Source organism: Engraulis encrasicolus, chromosome 24 (assembly GCF_034702125.1).
Source record: "Engraulis encrasicolus isolate BLACKSEA-1 chromosome 24, IST_EnEncr_1.0, whole genome shotgun sequence".
NCBI classification, from domain to species: Eukaryota; Metazoa; Chordata; class Actinopteri; order Clupeiformes; family Engraulidae; genus Engraulis; species Engraulis encrasicolus.
In genome coordinates this window covers 18,449,342-18,476,027 of record NC_085880.1, presented here as the reverse complement: position 1 = coordinate 18,476,027, position 26,686 = coordinate 18,449,342, and the positions used below count along the sequence as shown (strand labels likewise).

The 26,686-nt window shown below is 43.7% G+C and overlaps 1 protein-coding gene across 1 annotated transcript in view; it reads right to left on the bottom strand.

Moving 5' to 3' along the window:
• Positions 1-20,261: 20,261 nt before the first annotated feature.
• Positions 20,262-26,686, bottom strand: part of zgc:172136 (uncharacterized protein LOC566376 homolog) — a 42,771-nt gene continuing 36,346 nt past the window's right edge. Inside the window, exon 15 of the mRNA XM_063192244.1 lies at positions 20,262-20,332. The gene's annotated coding sequence lies outside the window, so the exon portion shown is untranslated. The remainder of the gene's footprint in view (positions 20,333-26,686) is intronic.

Below are 26,686 nucleotides of genomic sequence, written 5' to 3'. Positions count from 1 at the left end.
ACCCAGGGTTCGCATCCAGGTCATTTGCCATCCCTACCCCGTCTCTCTCTCCACATTCGCTTCCTGACGCTCTTCACCGTCCTATCTGAAAGGAAGGCGAAAAAGACCATTAAAAAATAATTTTAAAAGAAAATGACAGACTATTCATGTCTTTATTAGTACGCAAACGAACCAAATCAGAAAGGGATGAAATGCTTATTATTCTCACTGTACCTGGTGACTCTATGACACACCTGTTTATATGCTATGAGAAAGAGGGAGCAATGCAAGTGTGCGACACTCACTCTCATGAGGTGTGCCATGGTGACAGAAGCCAATGGCCATGGGAGAGGAGCCCATACATTCATTCCTCCTCTCATCCATCACAGAGAAGATGCAGATGACCAACTGCATGGTCAGGAAGACCACTGTATTGCCCATGCTAAGCTGGAGCTATATAAACACAGACAGACAGAGAGACAGAGAGACAGACAGAGACAGAGAGCCCGTATTCATATGACAACAATGTGACACTGAAAGTACAGTATTTAAGGGTATTCTCTTAGGTTAAAAACATTAATGTTAACATAAATGTTACATTGGCTTTTTACTCACACCACGCAGCGAGAAACAACGGAGGCTGGGGGGGCGGGGGGTGGCTTGGATAGGGCAGATGTTAGTCTTTGATTGTTGAAGTTGATGGTTGTTGGTGACTGGGCCGGGGGGGAAGTTTGAGGAGGAGAGCTGGATTGCTGGGTGGAGAAGAGCTGGGTTGCTGGGAGGAGAAGAGCTGGATTGCTGGGTGGAGAAGAGCTGGGTTGCTGGAAGTAAGGGGCTACTATATCAATTCTGGCTGGCCCCTGCTTCTCCGGTGGCAGCCTTTTACGGTACAGGGCCTGGGTCTTGAGCATGATGAGCTCCTCGCAGGTGTCCTGCTCCAGATGTCAGCTACCTTTCAGGGTGGCTACCCACACGGCCAAGCCGCACATGCAGAGGAAGAGCATGAAGTCGTACATCACCTGCATGAGGAGGGAAGAACAAACACCATGTTATAGTTACATGTGAGCTGCAGAGACATTGGAGCAATACAGAACAATCTTAAGACATGCAGTGCATGACGCATTCTGCAAAACACTAAAACACAATGTAATATCTAATTTAATTGAATACTTCTTGACACACAGTGCTGCAGACCACATTGCATACTTCTTGATACACTAACAGTGCAGACCACATAATTCTATATCTGACCTGAAAGTAGTTTACAAATAATGGGAGGGTATACGCACGTTTTTAAATGCATAATTTGTATACATTTTTCTTACCCAGTGGTTCATGAAGTTCTTCTTGAACATAGCAGGGGTGAAGGATCTGTCAGGGTTCATTTCAGCTCCAGCGTGGAACATCTGAAACAAAGTGTTCAGAGTTGAGTATTAACTTTAATGTAAAAAAGTAAGGAAGCAATATTGCAGCCTGGATGTGCAGAGAAATAAGCATGTGTGTGGACCCCAATAGAACAGTTCAAGGGTAAGAGTAGGTCCGCACATTGAAAAAGTATTTGATCCCTAGCTGAATTTGTTGGGTTGTCAACTGATAGACATCAGTCTAATCTATAATAGGGATGCACGATGTATCGGCCAGATGTATCGGTATCGGCCAATATTTGACATTTCTCAACACATCGGACATTGGTCCGATGGGTAAAACTGGGCCGATGTTAACATCGATTTTTTTTTAATATGTTACGGTTCTTAAAGATTGGACTTGAAGGTGACTTTCATTGTTTGTCTTCTAGTTTGTCTCTATTTTTTTATCTAATTTAATCACAGGGAGTTAAAAAGTGTTTTTGGAAATAAGAGGACATTCAAAAATTCAGTTTGTTTGCATCATTGTCAGTCTGTATTAAATGTTAAAAACAAACATTAAACATTAAAAAAACAAACAAACAAAAAAACATCGGTATCGGGTAAAATCGGTTATCGGCCAAAACCATAATATCAATATCGGACGAAATTTTTCACATCGTGCATCCCTAATCTATAACTTAGTGATACTGTCCCATTTTTGGAAATAAGCTTATTTTACACCTTCTCTTGAGTTAAATAATAGGGTTTTACCGTTCTCCTGTACTTTCAACCATTTTCTAGTTATGACGGCGCAAATTTTACCTCCAAGCTAACAGTTAACATTGAGTCCTATGAGACCAGTTAGCCGCGAGCTGGTCTCATAGGACTCAATGTTAACTGCTAGCATGGAGGTAAAATTTGCACGGCCATACCCCGAGAACGGTTGAAAGTACAGGAGAATGGTAATACCCTAGTATTTAACTCAAGGGGAGGTGTAAATTATTTCCAAATATGGGACAGTATCACTTTAAATGGTAGGTGCATTCTAACAGAAACAGAATATCAAAAAGAAAATCCAGAAAATAACATTAAAAAGGTGCACTGTGTAAGATGGTGGCCAGAGTAGGTATTGCAACTATGCTGGTCATTGAAACTGTGTCTACTGTCAAATTTGATCTTTTCATGAACATTTACTAAATAATTAACTTATATTTACTAGTATGACCAATAGGGCTGGGAATCGATCCAAATTTCCTGAATCGATTCGATTCCGATCCAGAAGACTGTGATCCGATTCGATCCATGATCCGATATCGATCTTTTGTATTGCTGAGTTATCCCATTTATGCCTAGAATTCTACGACCGACTATAAAATCTAAATATCTCAGCCTTTGATGCTCACACAAACATGAAATACCTTGATATGTGAGAAATAAGTGGGAAACGTTGGAAGAGAGCTACAGGATGTGGTTGAGAAAATAGCGCCTATAATGATCTACAAAAGATCGATCCACAAAGTTGTGGATCGATATTGCCCTTTTCGAACAGCCCTAATGACCAAAGTATAGAAGTTTTGCAGCTAAAAATGTCTATTTCTGGAAATTCAAAATGGGGAAATTGCACTTTTCATACATGAAAAGGGGGATCCCTCCATTGTCGTAATGAATACTTAAAATTTGAAGCTGATGGAAAGTATTCCTGAAAAATGTAACGTGTGAATGGGCAGTATGAATTATGGAAATAAACTACTTAAAATATTACATGGTGCACCTTTAAAGAACATAATATTCATTACATTTGTGTTTGTATTTCATTGAGTCAAAATAACAAGTATTTGACCCCTTTAGCCAAACTACTAGTTGGAAAAGCCCTTGCTCACAGAGGTCAGACGTTTAGTTCTGTTGATAACATTTGTGCATACATCAGACGGGAATTTTGTCCAATTTTCTTTGCAGATCATCTGTCTAAATCATTAAGATTTAGTGAATGTGGCTCGGCAAACGGGTGCTTGAGTTCCCTCCATACGATTAGTAGGATACATGTCTGGAGACCGTCTAGGCCACTTCATGACCTTAATGTGCTTCCTATAGACCCGTTCAGAGTTGACGTCCTCATGAATGCGCGCGCATCGCTGACTCAAACACACCAGAGATATTGTAAGGATATTACGAGAGACTCCACTTTTCTGGGTGGTACTGCACTCTAGGGGGGGTGCAGACTCCACTGAGAAAGAACGGGCTGCTGCGCTCAGAGCCGTATCTCGACAGCGGCCACTAGGAGAACTGCAGGCATGGGTAAAATCGGGAGTGGTGATTCTGTATGTAATACTGGGTGACAGTGCAGACCCTAAAGAGAGAAAAACTGCCGTTCTGAAGCGTGTGCGTTGATAAAAATAGAGATTCCGAAAAGTACACTTGTTATGCTATTTTGAGAGGGAAGAGGCTGTTCCAGAAGCATAGGAGATGTTTGTTGTTACAAGACATTAAACTACTAACTGGACTGATGACGTCGCCCGGAATACCCGTGTCCGTGATACCCACTGCATATCTGAGGTTAGCGCGAACATCCGTCATCTTATCTCTGAAAAAACACCTGTCGAGTCTCTGTACAAGTGAACGGAGCATGGACGATTTTTGAGGCAGTGGTGCGCACACAGTCAAATTACGTCCTACCTGTTAACAAACTCCAAAGGGGTCTATAGAGATAGAACATTAGACTAGAGGTGACCCCACCCCCTTTTTCATGACAATCCTGGCAGGTGTTATCGACTCATATGATTTTACGAAGAAATTTAGCATGAAATTTCAAATCTGGTCCTTGATTAATGTGTCTTCATATTCACACAGTTTTAGCCCCGTTTTGGACAGTGGTCGGAGTGTTCTCCATTGATTTGCATTGACTGAAGGTAACTACACTACCTACACAAGATGGAGGCTGCACTTGCCGTTTTCCAGTGCTGTCGCAAATTGCCAGTGACCTCTAGTCTAATGTTATACCTCTATGGTGCTTCCACTTGAGCCACTCCTTTGCTGCTTTGGCTGAATGTTGTGGATTATTGTCTTGTTGGGAGACCCATCCAAGGCAAACTTTCATTCTACTGGTGATACATGTTTCCCTACATCTTATTGTTGACACCATGTAGTTGTGCTGTGCCTTGGCCAGACAAACACCCTCAGACCATAATGTTTCCACTTCCATGCATAATGGTGAGGAGGGTGTTCTTGGGAGCATAGGCAGTAAGGCTCTTCCTCCAAACAGTGAGATGTGTTCATGCCAAACAGTTTGATTTTGGCTTCATCTGCACCTCAAAATCATATCCTATATCAGTCTGCTTGAGAAGGAACCTGTGCAGGGCCACCTGAGGTTTGCCAATGATCATAGTTACCATATGTGTACAGCCTGGTCACGGCCTGGTCATTGCAAGCATCCCAACGTTTGTGGAATGGGAATGGGCTTTTCGGGTCGCAATGACACAGCCCATCCAACGAAACTACAGTACGAGCCGTGCGCCTCACTGCCTTATTATTTGACGACTTCAGTCTAAAGATGTATACGGACATCAGTATCTTCCTGGAATGGTTCTGTAGCAGCTGAAAACAGTGTGTGGTCCGTTTGTCTACTACGGTAAGATAATCATATTCCTTTCTTCCACTGGATAACGTTTTAACATGACTGGATAACATGACGGTACAGTCCACATCACTTCAAACGGAATTACATAGACCTATTTAATGCATTAAAAGACGAAATGAGATGCAAGATGTACAACTGCTTAAACAATTAGTCCAAAATATCTCCACGTGTGTTATGTGCGTGTGATGTGTCCTGTCAGCTCTCTGCATCCAGTTGAACAGGAGAGCGCATAGGCTTGGTGTGTGTATGAGAGAGAGAGAGAGAGAGAGAGAGAGAGAGAGAGAGAGAGAGAGAGAGAGAGAGAGAGAGAGAGAGAGAGAGAGAGAGAGAGATCTTTAGTCTTCATCCGACACCAATGTGACACTGAAGGTACACAATTTAAAAGACAAGCACACCAGAGAGAGTGAGAGAGTGAGAGAGTGAGTGAGAGAGAGAGAGAGAGAGAGAGAGAGAGAGAGAGAGAGAGAGAGAGAGAGAGAGAGAGAGACTGCGTGCAATGTAGAGAGAATATTTCCCAAAGCACCGCAATGTTTTCCCAAGTCCTGCACTCAGACATGTTACATAGGCCTAGGTGTTGGGTTCATATGTGTGCATGCTGTGCACTGAGTTGGTCAAATGTAAACAGGCAGGGTTATTGGCAGAATAGATGTAAATGGGTCGGTCAAAAAATCAGATCTGAGCATAAAAGCGGAACTGGCATATCCGATCTGCAGTGTAAACATAGCCTAGGTGTGTCTGTCTCTGTCTCTCTGTGCCTCTGTCTGTGCCTTTCTGCTGCTGATTGTAGCTGATCATGAGGACTGATCTGGAGCAGGTGGAGTCCAGCCCCTAAAGGGCACATGTGCCTCTCTTTCACTCTCACTCTGCCTCTCTGTCGGTCTGCCTGTGAGAGCTAGCCAGGGCCTGCGCTGTAGGGGTCATCCCTATGTTCCCCGGGTCCTATGTTCCCCTCAACCGGGGGAACTTAGGACCCTTTTCTCAAAAAAGGGTTCTATGTTCCCCTCTGCTTCAAAGTAGACTGCTGCTGCATGGCAAAGCGCAGGTTGTTGTTGCACCTCTGACAGGTTAGGTTTAGGGATAGTTTTGGTCAGGGCACAAATTTAAAACTCAGAAACATTGCATTACTGACAGGTTAGGTTTAGAGATAGTTTTGAGAAGGGCACAATTTGAAAATTCGGAAACATACAATGCGGGGAACATAGGACCCTTTTTCTAAAAAAGGGTTCTAAGTTCCCCGGCGGTCCCATACAAAGACAGGGGAACATAGGACCCGGGGAACATAAGTACGCTCCCGCGCTGTAATAGCAGGCTAGGTTGGCTGAGGCGATTCTGCTCTCTCTCCCTCCACCTGTCTGGGCTCTGGGTTGAAACGGGGATTATAGAAAATAAAAGATCTGTAAACGATTACCCTCTTGCCTGTCCCCTTCCTGTGTCATAGCACAGCCAGGTTGTGACAAGACATTTAATCATCTGTGCCAAGTGTTACCAATAGTTTTGCTTAGTGGCTGAGATACCCGTGGTAGAGGTTTCAGCTGCATTGAGATCATTGCCTAGCTCCGCCAGTGCAGTTCCAGGGTGCTTTCTCACCATTATATTGATTCCCCACAAAGTCAAATCTTGTGTGAATCCCAGGCAGGCAGATTGAAAAAGTTGATCCAAAAGTTAAGAAATACAAGATGACCAACAGTTGACTGCCTCTTGCTTGTGGTTTTGTAGCACCTTTCAGCATTGTTCAGGTCTTAAGTTCTGTCCCTGATCCTTTGGTCTTATGTTGCCAAGTTTGGACTCTGACTGTTTGATTTGGTGCTGGTGACCATTTACAGGAGTCTTTAATTCAGATGACAAGTTGATTGGAGGTGCCTATCTGGTCTTCGTGACCAGAACTCTTAACAGTTGGCAAGGGATCAAATACTTTCCCTCAATGAAAGGACAAAATTAAAATGTGATATTCTGTCTCTCCGTGTTAGAATGCACCTACCATTAACATTAGACTATTCATGTCTTTATTAGTACACAAACCAGCAACATCAGCAAGGGATGAAATGCTTACTGTACCCTGGTGACTCAGTCCAGCGCTGTCCCCCTATTTTGATTCACCCTTTTATGTGCTATTAGAAAGAGGGAGCAATGTGAGTATGTATTTGAGACTCACCCTCATGGGGTGTGCCATGGTGACAGAAGCCAATGGCCATGAGATCCATGCATCAATTCCTCCTGCCATCCATCACAGACGAGCTGCAAATGACCAGCTGCATGGTCAGGGAGACCTCCACCGTGGTGGCCATGCCAAACTACACACACACACAGAGAGAGAGAGAGAGAGAGAGAGAGAGAGAGAGAGAGAGAGAGAGAGAGAGAGAGAGAGAGAGAGAGAGAGAGAGAGAGAGAGAGAGAGAGACAGAGACAGAGAGAGAGAGAGAGAGAGAGAGAGAGAGAGAGAGAGATTTACCTGACAACAATGTGACACTGAAAGTAGTCTTAGGTTAAAAACATTAAAGTTACATTGACTTTTTACTCACACCACGCAGCGAGGAACGAGGGAGGCTGGCTGGCTCTTGCTTCTCTTGGCTGGGCAGCAGGCTTATAGGGCCTGGATGTTGAGCTTGATGGGCTGTCCGCAGGTGTCCTGCTGGTTCACCTCCAGGGGCCGGCTGCCTTTCAGGGTGGCTAGCCTCTCAGCCAGGCCACACGTACGGGCGAAGAGCATGAAGTCGTTGAAGTACATGATGGCGCCCATAGCGCCACAGATCATGATATAGATAGATACACCTGCACAAGGAGGGGAGAACAGAAATCCCTATTATAATTACATATAAGCTCCAGAGACATTGGAGCAAGACAGAACAATCTTAAGACATACAGTGCTTGGCACCTTCTGCAAAACACCAATACAGAATGTATGTAATGACTGTGCAATGTCATGAGGTCCAAGTCAAGCTGTTGGTGTGTCAAGAAATATTCAATTAAATCAAAGACTTGCCCCTTCCCATGATGCTTCCCGTTATAAATATTTTATCTATCCAGTTCAACAAAATCTGAGCATTTTCTACAGTTGATTTCATAGAGCAGACTGCTGCCAGTAGCAGCTACATTTCAACTTTGAATGCCCAGAGCACTTCAGCATGACGTAGTAGAGTATCATTTATTGATCCCGAGGGAAATTAAGGTGTCAAATAGCATACAGTACATACATACATAAATAAATACAGACACAAGGACATTACACATACTGTATATTCACAAATATTCACCATACATATAATCACAGGGTCAGATCTCCCAATCCACTTACACACGAACAAAACTAGAAAAGTGTCCAAACTATACGTACACATTTTAACACAGTTTAAGTGTTAAGCTACATTCAGCACTGTTGCCAACATGTGCAGCACTTTGAGCCTTCTTTAAGTAGATAGACCAAAATAATTTTAAGGTCTCAGATCTTTCAGATCTTTGAATCATTTTATCGTTTTATTTCTGGCGAGTTAGAATGTCCATAACAAAGGAACAAAAACCAGTAAGGTTTGAAATAATTATTCTCACTGTAACTGGTGGGCCCTGCTGACTCAGTCCAACATTCTCCCCCTACTTGTTTATAAACTATGACAAAGAGGGAGCAGTGTGGGTATGTGTAATTGTATGATACTCACTCCCATGAGGTGTGCCATGGTGACAGAAGCCGATGTGTCTGTCTCTCCTCTCATCCATCACGGAGAAGATGCATATGCCCATGCCAAGCTGGAGCAAATACACAAGCACACGAGAGAGAGAGAGAGAGAGAGAGAGAGAGAGAGAGAGAGAGAGAGAGAGAGAGAGAGAGAGAGAGAGAGAGAGAGAGAGAGAGAGAGAGAGAGAGAGTTGAAGGTACACAATTTACCTGAAGGTACACAATTTAAAAGACATTCTCTTAGTTAAAATAAAAATATATGTTACATTGACTTTTTACTCACCCCACACAGCGAGGACCTGTGGAGGTTGTCAATCAGCTGGTTTCTGCTAACTTTGAAGAAGAGCGGTCACACATCCTGATGCAGTGTGGTCCCAGGACTTTTTGGTTTGCTTTGGAATTTTCACTTGAGCACATCCACTACGATGGAATTTCACATGGACATCCTGGACAATGCCTTTGGAATTTGCACTCTTGCAAGCTTGAATTGCCCCCCCTAATACATTTTGGTCGCAGAGCCACACTACATCTCCAACAGCAACATTTCTTCTTGTAGTGTGCCACTTGCTGTGGATGAGCAGGTTTGGGACTGTAAGTTGGCTTCAGGACTTCAGAACAGGCTGATTTGGGTTTGCATTTCTTGCAGTCTTTTGAGGAGGTAGATGTTGGATGTCGACTGTTTTGAAATCTCCACTGTCCTCTTCAAAGGCCCCTGCACACATTACCCCTATTTCCCTTCCCAACACTCAGGAATTCGACAGTCGCTCCCCATGTCCATGCAACTGCCCTGACCAACTGACCCAGACTGCCGAAGTGCCCTTCATCAAACAGCTCCTGGACTGCTGCCACTGCTGGCGGAGCAACCCCAGACCTGGACCACACGCCGTTCCGGACAGCAACTGGGTGCCGTGGCCCCGGCTGAGCTCAGGCGAGTACTGCAGTGAATGCCCTCCTCTACACTCCAGCAACACCACCTCCTGTCTGCACAGTAAGGTATTCCACTGACCCTGCTGGCCACCTCTCCCCCCAAGCCAGCCAAAAGAACCACGGACCAGACCACCACTCTGAATCCCCAGCCAGGCCATCAAGACCAGCCCCCCGGGGACTATGCCCACAGTACCCAGAATTCACCACTTATCTCAGACATCAGCGGAGATCAACTTCTCCAAGAAGAAAAAAGAAGAGAGAACCACTCACCGGAGGAGAGCTGTTAAGCCAAGCAACGACCTCCCTACTCTATTCTACTCTACCCGACTGGTACTGTGCTGTACCCGAGGTGGCGCTGTAGGCACGGTGTCATCGTGAAGCTAGTTGAGGCCGAGGCCAAGGCCAAGCTGAACCCTCTTGACCACAAGTCAAGTTGAAGAGGTACACAGCAGTCTTCGCAGCAGGGATGAAGAACTAATTCCAAAAGCACTGCCGAATCGAGGTCAAGAAGTGGCATCACCTGGTTGATCTCCAGACCATCTTGTGCCATACAGCATGGAAGTTATTAAAAGGAAACGGAGCTGGCAAAATCCAGAGCAGCATTGACAGATTGGTGATGCGTTCCAAGTGCTGTGAACATAGCAGATATCAGGCCAGTCCTGAAGACCTAACTGAAACTTCCAAGTGGCAATGTGGTGCGCAATTCCTTCAGTAGCCAGTAAAATACATTACTGCACAAGCAAGATACAATGTCACCAGAAATGCTAAAGAAAACATTCACTGTAGTACTCACCCGAAGTCAGCTGAAGGCACAACACCAAACTGCAGTCCAGGACAACACACAGTCCAAGTTCAGAACTCCCCCACCCACAATAGCAGCAGCCCAAGAGCTAATGGACAAAAGGTGCTTCAGCAGTCTGAGACGGCTGATCGGGACAGTTGCATGGACATAAAGAGTGGCTACTAGGCTCCTGAATGTCAACAGGGGAAATGAAGCAAAGTGGGAGGCAGAACCTTTTTTCCTTCTTCAAGCGTTATCCTCCAGGCCCCTATGTGAAGCGTTTTCTCTCTTTGTTGTGTTTTGGTGTCAGTGGAGTCTGCATCACTGGCAGCAGAAGGTTGTCCACTGGTCAGTTGCCTCACTGGTCAGCGGTGGTCTGCTGGCAGACGGCTCACTGGTGCAGCCAGTAGGCCTATGCACTGGCAGTCGTTGGTTTCCAATGGTGCTTTGGTTTTCCACTGTCAAGTGTATATCAGCACTGGGTTTAACCACACTTGAAAGACTATGCACAGACACAGGATTCCATTCGTCTGGTCTTTTTCATTGATTTCAGTGGTATGGATGTCCTGAATTGTCTAATTTTTCATTTTATTATTATTTATTATAATAGTTTCATTTTTGTTTGAGTTTTTTTCCTTGGGTTGGCCTCTGTGCATTTTCCCCGGCCAACTTGTAAAAAGGACGGAGACTTCTGGTGGAGGTTTAAGGCACTATTCCACTGGAAAGGATTTCATTTTTGATTTGGTTGAGTTGTGGTTCTGTCTTTTCCTTAGGTGAAAAACCTGGAGGGAAACATGCAGACAGACAAAGAAAAGAAATTAGTTAGGCTATACAGAAATGTGCAAAAAATGCTCATGTGCAAACATGCAGGAAATGTGCAACCATGTCTAATTCAAAAATAAACTTTGCAATGTTAGACGACGAGCCAGATTGAATAACCACAAGCCCTCGATTTATGAGATTGTAGGAGCAGACCCCACCGCGAGCAGAACGCAAGTCAGAGCCATACGGAGATCTCCAATCTCTGGCCATAGCCCATCGCGCTAAACATTCCGAAATGAATAAAACAAGCGCTTACCGGCTGCTTCGTTTCAGAAATCCCCTTTGTACAATAAGTCGGCTTGGTTCACAGGCAAGCACAACAAAGTCTGTCTAGCTTCCAGTAGTCTCCCAAACGGCCAAACTATTCTAGAAAGCCTAATTATAAACCTGCACTCCAGTTTGCCGCGCAAACCAAATCAGCGGACACGACACAGCTGACGGTGATCAACCGACTCATGGCTTCATTAGGCCTAATTCGCTTCTAGGCCTACTAATCAGTTCGCGGTTCTCATCAAATCTTTTCTTTTTTTTCTTTTCTTTTTTTCTCGGTTCTCACCAAATCGCCACCCATTCTTTCGCCTATGTTTTCTCCCGTGAATTTTCCAAGTGGGGCTAAAGCCAACTTACAAATTAGGGTTGACTTAACCCTAGCCTAACCAGGCTTAAGGAAATATACAGTTAAATGTATTTTCAAATAGCCTATACAAAATACCCAGCACTACAATGTTACAAATACAAGAAACAAAAAAATAGGCCTACATAACTAACAGTAGGCCTATCAAACATCGAAAGTAGGCCTACAGTAGGCCTATTTTGTAGGCCTATTTTCAACGTATAAAACACAACAAAACACAACAAAACCCATTGTGTACAAAAACTATCAATTTCATTTATACAATGACATTAATTGAACAATCAATTCCGAGAAATTAAATGAGAAAACAAAACAAGCAAAAACAAGGAAGAAAGAAAGAAAGAAAGAGGCCCTGCTCTCTGTAGTATGACACTGGTGTTACTTTAGATTAGATGTTCCCTTTCATCATTACTATTTTCGAACAGCTTTGCATTCAAATGCCAATGGGGCCGGTTAACAAGGCCTGCAAATGAGAGCAATAAGGCTGACATTGCATGAAAGTGAGCATAGACTCCACAAAAGTCCACAATATTAAACGTATAGGCTACCCTAAAACTCCAGCAGCTGTTCAGCAGGTCTGAGCAGGGGAGCCATATTTATCTATTCATTTATTTATTTACTTAGGCTACTTATTTTACGCCATTCTATTTAATGAGTGTTTTTAAAGCATTACTTAACTTTTTGAACTTTTCATATTTATTTTTGTATTCTTCTACAGGGTGCACTGTAGGATGGTGGCCAGAGTAGGTAGTGCAACGATGCTGCTCATTGAAACTGCTAGAAAGTGTATGTTGCAAATCTTGTCCACGCATCTTGCAAAGCTTCACTAACGCACCATTTGTGGCCTTAGAGCGCCATCTTGTGGACAATGTGTGGTGCAGCATTAGTAATGATATCAGCTGCACCTTTGGTGCTTAGGAGTATGGCCAGCCTCAAGCGTGCAGAACGCCCGTCTTGGAATGAGCAACATTATGGACATACTTTCATCTATCTTAAGGTTACTTAAATCGATAGCCCTCATAACTTATTGTAGGCTACAGTTTGGGGCAGTCATGGGTGAGCGGTTAGGGCGTCAGACTTGCATCCCAGAGGTTGCCAGTTCGACTCCCGACCCGCCAGGTTGGTGGGGGGAGTAATCAACCAGTGCTCTCCCCCATCCTCCTCCATGACTGAGGTACCCTGAGCATGGTACCGTCCCACCGCACTGCTCCCCATGGGGCGCCACTGAGGGCTGCCCCCTTGCACGGGTGAGGCATAAATGCAATTTCGTTGTGTGCAGTGTGCAGTGTGCAGTGTTCACTTGTGTGCTGTGGAGTGCTGTGTCACAATGACAATGGGAGTTGGAGTTTCCCAATGGGCTTTTTCTTTCAGTTACACCTTAGGGAACAAATAGTCCAAAGCAATAATGTGTAGGCCTAATGCGACAGGCATCGTTATTGTAAGATGCGTTATCTCTTGTATTATTATTTTGCCACCATTTGCTTATTAGAAATCCAGCAGGTTAAACATGTATCTCTGTGAATGGACGTGAAGAATAGCCTTCAACAAAGTTCAGTGGACCTCTATTTTTTCGCTCTCAAGTTGGAACCGCTGCAGCGCGAGTTTGGAAAGCTGACACGCTACCTTTTGCCGAGCGCTTTGAAAAATACCACTGTTTATGTAGGCTTTTGTTTCACAATGGTGTAATTGGGGCATTAGTGGCATCATGGTGCTTCCAGTTAGACTACATCTACAAGCCAGAGATGACCTGGGAAAACGGTGAAGGTTGCTGATCACCAGAGCTGTCAACGTTCCCGCCAACGGCTCCGTTGAGCAGCTGTCCCTCACTGCTTGCTTGCATGTATTTTCATAAAATGTGAAAAGATGTCTGAACAAATAACAGCATCTGCAAATCTTGGTTGAGGAAGGGGAAATGTTTGAAGGTTTATGCGTGATGCATGAACCGCAAATACACATCTTTTATTAGGGCATGCAAATGCAATCAGTGTGAAGGATAGGCATAAATAATCACATGAAATGTCGACTCGTTGCAAATGTTGAATCGGTTTATACGTTAAATTGCAGCACATAAACAGTAAATTGATCTTCTACTCCTCATGTAGGGCTCCCTGCTCGATATGGCGGTGCCGCGTGCATGCGCCCTTGCGCTTCGGATATCTATAGCCTATGCATCCATCTCACGAGGTTGTGATAGTCACTAGAACTCTAATATTCTTGCACACTCATCACAGAGCAGCCACGTCCTTGCAGTGTAGCAACGTTTCGGAATAGTGTAGCAATTGCTGGCAAAGTTGGAATGTGCCCAAATAAACATTGCAAGCAAAGCTGAACCACGGCCTATAGGCCTACTTCCAGGTCACCCAAATTCTGGGTCCTAAATAAACCAAAGTCGCAATTCGAAGGGCATTTTTCTTCATTGCTTTTTCCCACGATTCAGTGTTTCATTTTCAGGATTACATTTTACAAGTGATTTTCAAGCGTAAAACATCACAAATTAATCATTTTTGATTTCTCGTGCGACTTCCAAAATAGAATAATGAATGAACGAAAAAGTACACGGCGCACATCATAGGGCGAACGTCTAACCCTGTCACTGCCAGCTTCCGCAGGGACCGCCTGCCGCTGGAAGAGTGGGTGGGCGGCGCAAGAGAGAGATTGAACGCCTGGACTGACTCTGAAGAAGACGCAGGTGCGTCGAAACGTCAGTCACTTTGTGCACCAAAAAATAAAAAACCTCGAATAGTATGTTGTGTGCTCTGGTCATCCCTGGGTCTAGTCACTGAGAAGTAGCCCAGTCTTTCTTCATTCTACGGTCTTGACTGTGAGCACCACGGGCTGAAGTGCAAGACATCCTTCCTCTTACCTGTGTCTTATTTACAGTATGCCAGTTGCAAGGTGAAGAGAGTATCTAAAGGTGTTTCCCCCTGTCACATGTTGTCTAATAATTAGTATTGTAGTGTACACAATATCCATGAATGTGTATATTTTTTTCTAGGAGTGTGTTCATATTTTGCAAATTGTGTGCGAAGCAGTGAGTTGTGTTTACAGTTATGCAAATGTGTTTATAACATTACAAACTGAGTGCTAATCAGATGTTGCGCTATTAGTTTGGCTGATTTGGTTATAGGTTTGTGCATCTGTGTGAGGAGTTCCGCAAAAGCAGCCAAAGCTACCAAAAAATGTGCTTTAGTGAACAGAAAAAAACTGTGAGTAATGTCATCAAACTGATAAATATTTCAAAATTAAAGTCCCATTTTCATACACAATTTGAAAAGTGGTGGCTATTATTTCTTTCTCTACTTTAAAAAAGTCAAAAATAGAATGTGTTGCCATATGGCAACAACATGCAATAGAGCAGGGGTATTCAATTATATTTCAACGAGGGAAAATTTTGCATTTCTTAGATGTAACTTCCTGCATTTTAACGTCCCGTGTCAGGTTTCAGCATGATAAAGGAGGCCATACTTTTATCTCTAAATTCCAAAAAAACGATTCTGTATTTGAAGGGGCTTTTGGGGGGGCCAGAACCTTGCTGTCCAAGGGCCGCATCTGGCCCCAGGGCCGCCATTTGAATAGCCCTGCAATAGAGGGTTTACTAAAGGCCCTGTGTCTCTCATAGTGGTGGAGTACTGTGGTAGCAAAGGTTTTTCGGTGACTAGTGTTCCACTGGTGGAACGGCGCACATCATAGGGCGAACGTTTAACCCTGTCACTGCCAGCTTCCATAGGGACCGCCTGCCGCTGGAAGAGTGGGTGGGCGGCGCAAGAGAGCGATTGGGCGCCTGGAGAAGTCACATGATCTTAGGGGCGGAGCAACCAGACCACATGATCTCAGGGGCGGGGCAACCAGTCCCTGCCCTGTGCCCTCCTGCTGCAACACTACCAGGTAACACACACACACACACACACACAAACAATATTTTACAGACACACACGCTGCACGCACACACACACAGTGCATGTTCACCAGCAAAGATAACAAGCCACTGATATCAGAAATGCTACAGTAATATTGGTGGATGCAATGATAGCCTTACAGATATGATTTATTTATGATTTAAGAATATGTATCTGTGACTTACCAAGACTCCGGGAACACTTGTCTTTTATAAGTCAGGAATTGCGTACGGATGTTTGAGGTGACCTTAAGCCCAGGACACTGGTCAGCAGAATTGTACATTATGTGTTTTTTTTCCACAGCCTGGGTACATATCAGTGTTGTGGGAAAGTAGAAAGCTGTTACTTATCTGATGGGACAGGGGGCATCAAGCCCTCTTCCTCTCTCTCTCGCACGTGCGTTGCACGCACAAACACACTTTACTTAATTCTTTCTACTTCTGCACATTTCTGCCGTACAAAAGGCAAAGTGCTGTAATGACATATTTTGTTACAATTGAGTTTAGACTGAAAATGACGTTGATAATACCTTATTTGCCTTGTGACAAAATCTTGTCCTCCAAATGTGTCCCGTTTTAGAGATATTGCTATGTCAAATTTGCAGTAACTACAATATCCAATCTAATAGCCTACCAATATTTTTGTCACCTGGTAAGAATGCCGGTGAGAATTTACCCTAGCAACCTTGTGGAGTTGGTACCACCGACCTGTACAGTATATATCATTGGTTGGAACACATCAACATAATCTCCAGAATTCCGTGCTCCTGGACAAGGATGTTAAGGACACGAAATCCGTGTCCAGGAGCACAGATTTTGGCAAAATTCCGTGCTCCTGTTGTTTTCCGTGATGGACACACAGAAGTGCTCTCTATACTCCCACAGCTCTATGTTTCCACAGTCTTGTGTTTTCTCAGAATTTTTCTCAAAAAAACCATTTCTTACTGACAGGTTAGGGTTAGGGATTGTTTTGGTCTGGGCACAGCTAGTATTCTTTCATTCATTATATGAATTTGATAGCCTATCAACCAACTGGAAAAGGTATTTCTCAAAAATATGTCTTTAATGACAGGTTAAGGTTAGGGGATGTTTTGGTCAGGGCACAACTTAAATTGCTATAGCATTATTTTGTTTAGCATTAGCATTTGGTATGTATTTTCTAATGATAGAGTTAACACAGTGCTCTGGGAATATAGAAAGCACTTCCGTGTGCACATCACGAAAAACAATTCCGTGCCCAGGAGCACGGAATTTTGGAGATCAGACTGAACACATCACCAATAATGGACACGGGACAAAAGTAAAGGTTGACATTTATTAATTAAAATGGATGTTTGAGTCAAAAGGGAGAGGGGGTATCCACGGGGGAGCCAGAGGGGGGGAGGAAGGATCGTCGGCTCCAGTCACTGTCCAAGTGGGGGATGGGGTCTCCTGGGCTACCCGCGTGGCCTGAAGAGGCAGTCACGCACACACACACACACACACACACACACACACACACACACACACACACACACACACACACACACACACACACACACACACACACACACACACACACACACACACACACAGGGCTGTTAGCTCAGGTCCGCACCAGTACCAGCGAACCATACATCCACTCCCAAGGTGGCCAGGGACGAAGAGGGTGGCACACAGAACACAGCACTGCAATCAGGGGTGCAATTCTCGAAACTGTAGTTGCTAACTACATTAGCTACTTTGTTGTTTTCAATTAATTTTCTCATAGGCAGCTACCCAAGTTGCTAACAGGCTAACAACATATCTTTTGAGAAATGCACCCCTGGTTAGGCAAGAGTATCATTACTAACTCTCATGTGATGACAGAACCCTGTTAAAGATGGAAGTAAGTGCAGCATGGTTCCAGCAGTGCAGGTAACCATGGCCTAGCAGCCCTTGTAAAGGCAGGGATCGGGGGATAGCAGTAGCAGCACATCAAATAAAGGGATAATCAGGGTTAAGCACAGTAGACCTACGGTTTACAGCAGTTCAGGTAACTAGGGGGCTAGGAACATTCGTGAAGGCAAGGGTCAGGAGTAGCAGTAGCAGTATATGCAGTGAAGAGTTATTAGGGGGCAGGTTCACCCACTGTTTCCCGTGTGTGTGGGGTCCTCCACAGCGATTCAACTCACTCCGGGTTTCCAAGTCCACCAGGCGTGCACAGCTTGTTCTCGGCTCCGGTCCTCTCGACTCCGGTCCTCTCTATCTGGCAGCTCCTCCGGTCCCTGAGTACCGTATAGCTGAAAGCTCAAAAGCACAGACTGTGTTTAAAGGGACACTGTGTAAGATTTTTAGTTGTTTATTCCCAGAACTCATGATACACATTCTCTAAAGTTAATTTTTTCATGAATACTTACCACCACCATCAAATTCTAAGTATTCATTATGACTGGAAAAATTGCACTTTTCACACATGAAAAGGGGGATCTTCTCCATGGTCTGCCATTTTGAATTTCCAGAAATAGCCATTTTTAGCTGCAAAAATGACTGTACTAGAAAATATGAGTTTATTACTTAGTAAACTTTCATGAAAAGATCAAATTTGGCAATAGGCACCCCAGTTTCAATGAGCAGCATAGTTGCAGTACCTTTTTTGTCCATTTCCTGCACAGTGTACCTTTAAAGTAAACCCCTGCCAACCTCTGCCCAATCAATGGTGTCCTCTGCAGTCCACTCTAAGTGTTACTGTGCCATTTTTGGAGATAAGCTCATATTACACCTCCCCTTGAGTTAAATGGTTGAGATGTATATGTCTCCTGTACTTCCAGCCGTACTCTGAGTATTGCGTTGCAAATTTTACCTCCAAGCTAGCAATTAACATTGAATCTTATGAGGCCACTGGTCTCACAGTGCTCAATGTTAATTTGCTAGCATGGAGGTAAAACTTGCACTGCCATACTCGGATAACGATTGAAAGTACAGGAGAAAGGTAAAGATAGCTATACCGGTAGCAAGCAAGATAGATAGCAAGGACACGTGTTAGTGATCGCAGAAGTCTTGATATTGGTGTATTGGTGTGTAATAATAGCCCGACAGATATGCAGTTAAAGCGAGATTTATTTGATCATGGTAATGATTCACATTTATCCTTTTTCAAACAAATGATTGTGATGATTTCTCAATCCAATACTCTCCTAAATGAATGGTGGGTGGTCATGGTGATCTACTGGTGTTCAGAGAGAGAGAAGAGCAGGAAGCCACTGAAGGTGTTGTGGGTATTAGAACTATCAAAGAGCCTGTGGTCTGCTGGTAGGACCATGTTCACTGTATCTCCCTTCTCGAGCTGCAGAGTCAGGCCACTGGACAGATAGGAGTAATTTGAATCAGTGTCCCACTCCCATTGCCTCATGAGCGGCTCTCCATTCTTTTGCATTTCGATAGACATCCACCGTCTGTCCAGTCTATCCATAACAGTGAACCTGAAGTAGTAGACCCCCCTGACTGGAGCTGTGAAGACGCCAGTTGCGTCATCGTAGGCCTGTCCAACGTTGGTGATGACTTTATTGAATACTACAGTCAGGGCATTACTCCCAGCCTCTATGTACCCTGAGATAGCCAAACCTGCCGAGAAGGCCACCTTGGGTGCTACTTGAATCTCTTTCTCCAGATTCTCTACTTCAGTCTCAGTGGCTGCCAACCTGGTCTTCACTTCTGTCAGCTCTGCTTCTTGTGCTGCATTTTCCACCTTCAGGTCATCTATTGCAGTTTCACCAGCAGCCAGTCGGGTCTTCAGATCAGCCAGCTCCTGCTCATGTGCGGCACTGTCCCTCTTCAAGTCCTCCACTTCAGTCACAGTGACTTCATTGGTCGAATGTAGGTCCTGTATGGCAGACTCGGTGGCAGCCAGTCCGGTCTTCAGAGCATCCAGCTCCTGCTCATGCGCTGCACTGTCCATCTTCAGGTCCTTGACATCAGTCACAGTGAGTTCATTGGCTGTATTTAGGTCCTGTATGGCAGACTCGGTGGCAGCCAGCCTGGTCTTCAGAGCAGCCATCTCCTGCAATAGTGCCGCACTGTCCACCATCTTCAGGTCCTCCACTTCAGCCTCAGTAGCTGCCAGACGGGTCTTCAACCCTGCCAACTCCATCTCTTGGGCTGCATTTTCCTTCTTCACATTCATCACTTCAGCCTCACTGGACGCCAAGCGAGTCTTCAGCGCTGCCAACTCAGCCTCTTGGGCTGCGTTTTCCTTCTTCAGATTGTCCACCTCCGTCTTCATTTCTGCTGTGGTGTCCTGTAGCACCTTCCCCAGAGCCTCCACCTTATTCTCACTGACTGCCAACCTTTGATTCACTGCTACATTCTCTGCCTCCAGCACATCCACCTTATTCTCACTGACTGCCTGCCTTTGGTTCACTAGTATATTCTCTACCTCCAGTACCTTGACGTCACCATGGGTGTATCTTAGTATTACTCCCTGCGCCACCACCATGTCTCTGAGTTCCTTAAGCTCAGCAGAGACGTCCAGCAGCTGGGTAGAGACTTCAGCAGCAGCAGCAGCAGCAGCAGCAGCCCCAGTGGTCTGGCCCTCGGTCAGGACTTCAGTCTGGGTGCTCCGAGTCTGAGTTCCCCACATGCAGAGCAGCAGCGTCACCCATGAGATGGCAGCCCTCATCTTCCAAGTCACTGTAAAATACAACATTCAACAGATTCTGAGTAGCTCACACCATGCAAAGAATCAGTACGGACTTACTAAAATGCAAAATTATTGAGGTTTTACACAAACGCACACATATGCATTTTAGCTTCTTTATTCAAAATAACTGTCCACAATTATACGAATATATCACTTATTGTGGGCCTAAACCCTTGTGGACCTTATGCCTCTTTATTCTCCACTTATCTCTTCTTTCAACTCCTTCATTTAATTTTTCTTTACATTTACTTATTTATTATCTATCCACTTATTTTTTCTATTTTGTCTAGTTTCCTCTCTTGTCGTTTTTCTATTTCTTTCTTGTTTCTACCTCACTCTACTATTTTTTCTTCCTGCTGCATGCTTTGCATGATATTGTGCTATACAAATACAGTTATTATTATTATTATGAATGTGACACAGATAGACATATGAGGCACAGGCATGAGCCACTGTCTGTCACTGGTGTCTGTAGCAGCAATACTGATGGTAGACGTACCAGACGTAGGTGCAGCAGCAGCAGTGTCTGTGCCTTCGACTCTGTGATCCCCCTCTTTTTATTAGTCAGGTATTATGTAAGGGTGTTTGGGGTGACCTTAAGCCCAGGGACGGCAGTCAGCAATATTGTACATTATGTGTTCTTTTTCCACAAACTTGGTACGTATTCAACTACCAGTGTTGTGAGAAAGTAGAAAGCTGTTACCTATCAGGTGGGACAAGGGGCATTAAGCTCTCTCTCTCTCTCTCTCTCTCTCTCTCTCTCTCTCTCTCTCTCTCTCTCTCTCTCTCTCTATCTCTCTCTCCTCTGGGTCAGTATCTGAGTATCGTGATTGTGACTGGTGATTGGGTCAGCTGCTGTCACGTTTCCCACTCTATTGCTAGTAGCCTAGCCTACCTCCAGCCAGAGCTCTCTCTCTCTCTCTCTCTCTCTCTCTCTCTCTCTCTCTCTCTCTCTCTCTCTCTCTCTCTCACACACAGACACACAGACACACACACACACACACACACACACACACACACACACACACACACACACACACACACACACACACACACACACACACACACACACTTTCCTATTGCTACTCAGTGTCAGTGAGGGGGCATTATGGATAGCAGCCACACCCTCTGTTCTCACTGGCGGTATGACGGTCGGTATGTATATAGTATCTTGCCTTTGATTTCAGAGGGACCGTCTGCAAGCCTCAACTTCAAGAGAGAAGCTGCAAACCAACAACAACCCACTCTTGTACCTATTTGTAGACTGCACCAGGGGGCTTCCAAACTTTACCGTGGCAAGCCTAAACTTGTAAAGACTATTCTCTTTTCTTTTAGATATGTTTTGGCTTTTGCTGATCACTTGGCGGAGCTTTTAAGAGCTCTCCCAAAACTGGTGACATATTTCAAATTAGGAACTCTGATGACGAGCTAGAGTCCTGAAACAGTATCCTACACTTGTCCTCAGCTTTTATCCTTTTCTCCACTTTTCAATACAGTTTCTCCTGATTTGCATCCACTGCCTACGTGTGACTCCTTTCTCCTCCCATATAAACTAACACACTCATAAGCCTGTTTAGGCTGAGACACACCTGCAAATGCAATTTGAACAATATGATTCGCCAGGGGCGTAAAGTATACCCCCGCAGCCCCTGCAAGGCAGGGGGGGGGGGCATATGAGACGGGGGGCCCACATGGACCCTTGCTTGACTTGAAGAAACGGGCCTCCTCCTCCACATGATATTGGGCCCTCTTTTTTCTTTCAGGGGCCCATTCCTGGTAGCTTGCAGGGGGCCCTGAAGGACTTGCGTTACGCCAGTGTGATTCACACAGATTCTATGTGAGAATGTGGCGATTCCTATCCAGTTACCCAGTTAGGCTTTATGATGTAGTTCTATCTGTATGCCCTCTAGATGGCAGTATAACATCAGGGCTGGTGATCATTTTACTTCTGCCAGTCATAGTGCAGGTTCAATTGTCTCAAAAATAAGGTTTAGGAACATTTCATATAGATTTTTCCAAATTGCGTTTTTTATCAACTACAGACCCCATAGTCTTCAGATCCACCTGTTTCCAATTTTTTTCTGAAGTGGAAACGCCCAAAATTCAAGATGGCGGATATATGGTCATATTCTAACACAATTGAATGTAATTGAAAGAAACATGTCTCATACATTTTTGGAATTGGTGTTTTTTATATTTCCTACACCCCCTGAACAAAAAAATAACCTGTTTCCACCCCCGACCCTTAAAGGGACACTGTGCAGGAAATGGTCAAAAAAGGTACTGCAACTATGCTGCTTATTGAAATTGGGCTGCCTATTGCCAAATTTGATATTTACATGAAAGTTTACTAAGTATTAAACAAATATTTTCTAGTATGGTCCAAGTAGAGTCATTTTTGCAGCTAAAAATGGCTATTTTTGGACATTCAAAATGGCGGACCATGGAGAAGATCCCCCTTTTCATGTATGAAAAGTGCAATTTTTTCAGTCATAATGAATTCTTAGAATTTGATGGTGGTGGTAAGTATTCATGAAAAAGGTAACATTAGTGAATGGGCAGCATGAATTCTGGAAATAAACAACTAAAAATCTCACACAGTGTCCCTTTAAGTTTTAGTACCAAAATTCAAGATGGCTGACATGACATGTAGCATAAATTATGTATTTGGTGTTTTAAGGTATCTAAAGTCATTGTTTTTTTCTTGTATTTGTAATATTCACAATGGATAAAGGACTGTTCAGTCAGCCATTACATGAACTTCATTCAAAAATTATTCAATCTGTTGTAAAAATTCAACATGACATCAGAAAAGGCATTGAACGGCTCTTTTTATGACCAGCTAATGTGTCTTATCCTATTTATTTGTAGGACCCCCTCTGAATACAAAACAACTTGTTTTTATTTTCCCTTTAACTTTCAGAAGCAAAATCCAAGATTGCTGACATTATAGCAAAATAAGGACATTTTAATGTTTTAACCCATTAAGACATGACGTTATAAATTTGCTGTTACCAGAATGGCAATGACCAAGTCGTAGTGCATTACTAATACAATACTTCATAGTATTGCAGTGCTATGGTAGTTAACTTTCAATGACTATTACAGCATGCCACAGGAGGTAAGGCGTGCATTAAGGGGCTACGGTCTATAAAGCCATTCTGCAGTATTGTACGCCTATTGGTAATATTTTGATAGGCACGTTATCAACATGTATCTCATATTTTGCCAAAATTCAACATGGTGTCCAAAAACCCTTGAACTAGCAAATAACCTAGATCTCATCTATATCTGAACTGACCCCTGATCTCAATAGCATAGCAGCAGGTGGAGCCGGTGTGATTTATGACAGGAGTGGAGCGCTCTGTCCATCCTCACGATGCCTCACTCTCAGAGGTAGAAAATCTGAAGTTTGAGATGACACACCTTAAATGTTGTGCGCAAAGATTGGCTTGCAATTTGCCAGTTGCAAAAAAAGGCCTGTTGCCTCCAACTAAACTCTATAGACTGATCAGGAAGTACAAAACAATCCTATTAATTCATTTCATAGAACTATCCAGAAGAGTGGGCAATAGGACCACCTCATTCCACACATTAATATAGAGAGAATACTCTGTAGCATCAGACATGGGCGCCGCTAGGGGGGGAAAGTTGTTACAGATTCTAAGGGTCCAAGCACTGACAGCACTGACAGGGGCCCTTATGGGGGCCCAAAAATCAAATCTTTTGTGGGCCCCAAAATTTCTGGAGGCAGACACAATTTACATTCACACTTGTGCCACCAATACTTCATGATGCCAAAGGTCTTACAAAGGTATGATGGTGTGGCCATTACTAGGGTCATGGGTGTACACTGACTGTCATGCCAAAGAGCCTAGTTCTGTGAGCAGAGAGCATGGCAAGATTGTTGGAATTGGAGGACTGCAGCATCCCAGGCAGAACATTTTGGTTTCATAGCCTTCAGATAAGCTGAAGCCGACCCTGAAGCAACTTTGTAGACCTTGGCCTTGACATAGGCAGCCAAACCAGTGCATATGCAATACTACTGTACAGGTAGCACTGCATAACAGGTACTGTACATTAATTGATTCATAGTATTTTTTGTTTGAACAATAATTTGGACCGGCACACAATCTTATGTGCTTAAATTCGCAAATGAATGGCTTTATAGACCTGACATCATTATGTTAATATTGATTTTGCTATATGAAATGTTGGCCATCTTGGATTTTGTAATGGATTTCGTCCATGTGATGGCTGACTTCAGCCAAATATTACCAATAAAAGTCAATAATGGCTGAAATATGCCAATTTTGCCAAATACGATCAGCCATCTTGATTTTCCCACTAAAAAACAAGCAAAACATTGGAAACAAGTGGTTTTCTATGAAATTTTGTCCTGGAAATAAAAAAAAAGATTAACTGAAGAAATTCAATCCTTAAAACAGCATTAATGGCGAATGTTCTGTACACAATGGCAGCCATCTTGGATTTGCCACTAAATATTAAGGAAAAAATTGGAAACAGGTGGATTTGTATTCGGGGGGGTCCTAGAAGTAAAAAAAATGCTGAATGGAAAAATCTATATGAAATGTTCCTAAACTTACAACTGAACCTGCACTATCATGTGTTGGTCACTGAATGACATAGGCCTCCATATCCATCATAATATCAATTAATCATTGCATGAAGTAGTGCCCACACAGAGAAAGGCCAAGATGGTGAAGAATGTTGGGCATGACAAGAAACTCTCCCTGAACTTCCCTGATCTCTAAACCTCTTAAAACAACAGTTAAGGAAGCAAATCAACAAGACAGGTCCACACAGTTAAGTGGGCCTAAATGAATCACTCCTTGCAGTAGTAGGCTACCTTTGAAGGATGCTGAACTTCCATCTAGTTAATTTGTCATTTATGTAATTGTACATAATTGATATGTATGTAACAAATCAGTGCTACTGGTCAGTCTAACCATTTACATATGGGTTATACATTATCTAATACCAATGTTAATGATGCAGTGGTAATTTGTTGGTCGAAAATAGTGATTTTACCTGTATATCATGTGAAATTAATAAAAAGTGGAGAAAGGATGTTTCTGCCAGTTGGCATTTGTTTGAGTTGCTGCATATAGAAAAGAAAAACAAAACAACACAAACAAACAAACACCACTTTCGTGTCTCTCTCACTCCTGTCATTGGACCTGTGCTGTTAAGTCTCATACTCCTCCGAGCTAGTAACAGATTTACCCCTTCATGCAGTTGACCTTGGATAACCTTGCCAGGTTTATCACTAGCCATGTTCTTGGAATAAGCTTACTCCCTCGGAGTCAGCTACATCCTACCTCCAAGCGTTCCAGTCAGAGTAGGCCTATGTCAAACAAACTACAATCATGGGAGGGCCAAAAAATACCTGCAAAGCTGTCAAAGAGGTGAGCTATGCACATATTATCACCACAACAATGTGTATACACTGTATGCTGTAGCCCAGGGTTTCCCAAACTGTGGTGCGTGCACCCCTGGGGGTGCGCGGCCTGTCACCAGGGGGTGCGCGAGCTAAATTGAGCAAAGGTGGAGTTTTCATCCAGCATTAATGAACATGTAGTTTTTTAATTCTATGGTGCATATGCTGGAAGGGTCCATCTGACGTGTAGTTTAACTCCTATACTATTGGAAAAGATGATTCCCCTAAACAACTGTGCATAATGTGCAGTGAATGCGCAGTGAATCCATATTTGCGTGGCCATCAGCACACCAAAATATTTGCTTAGGGGGTGCGCGAATCACAATGAAATGTACAAGGGGGTGCACAGGGGAAACAGTTTGGGAACCCCTGCTGTAGCCTATTCAGCGTCAAGTTCAGTTTCATGTACTTGTAAGTGAAAAGATTTACGTTGAGAGTGACTTTCAAGTTCTGTAGTGTAGGCCTAGACCTCATCCTTGTTCTGTTGTGCAATATTGGTCTGTACAGAAAAAAACATTCTCATATTCATATAGCAGAGGTGTGTTTTATTTATTTCTAATGGTCATTACATAATACATGAGCCTTTCATTGAAAGGAAAGCATATAAAGATGATGGTTACCAAAATGCACTGGGGGCTTGTCTGCAGAAGCAGGCTGTGTTGAGGTACACAACCCACTCTGATGTGATTGCCATAGCAGTGGGAGAGATGCATTTGTCGTTTTATTTTTCCTTCATGAAGTTTTTTTCCCCCCTCTTTTTATTCATTCATTGGCATGATGACGTTTCAAACTTGACACAATGTTTTATTTCCAAATGTGTTGGATTCCTGTAGATCGTCCCTAACCCCGATGCCTTCTAGGATCTACAGCCAAGCTGGAGAGC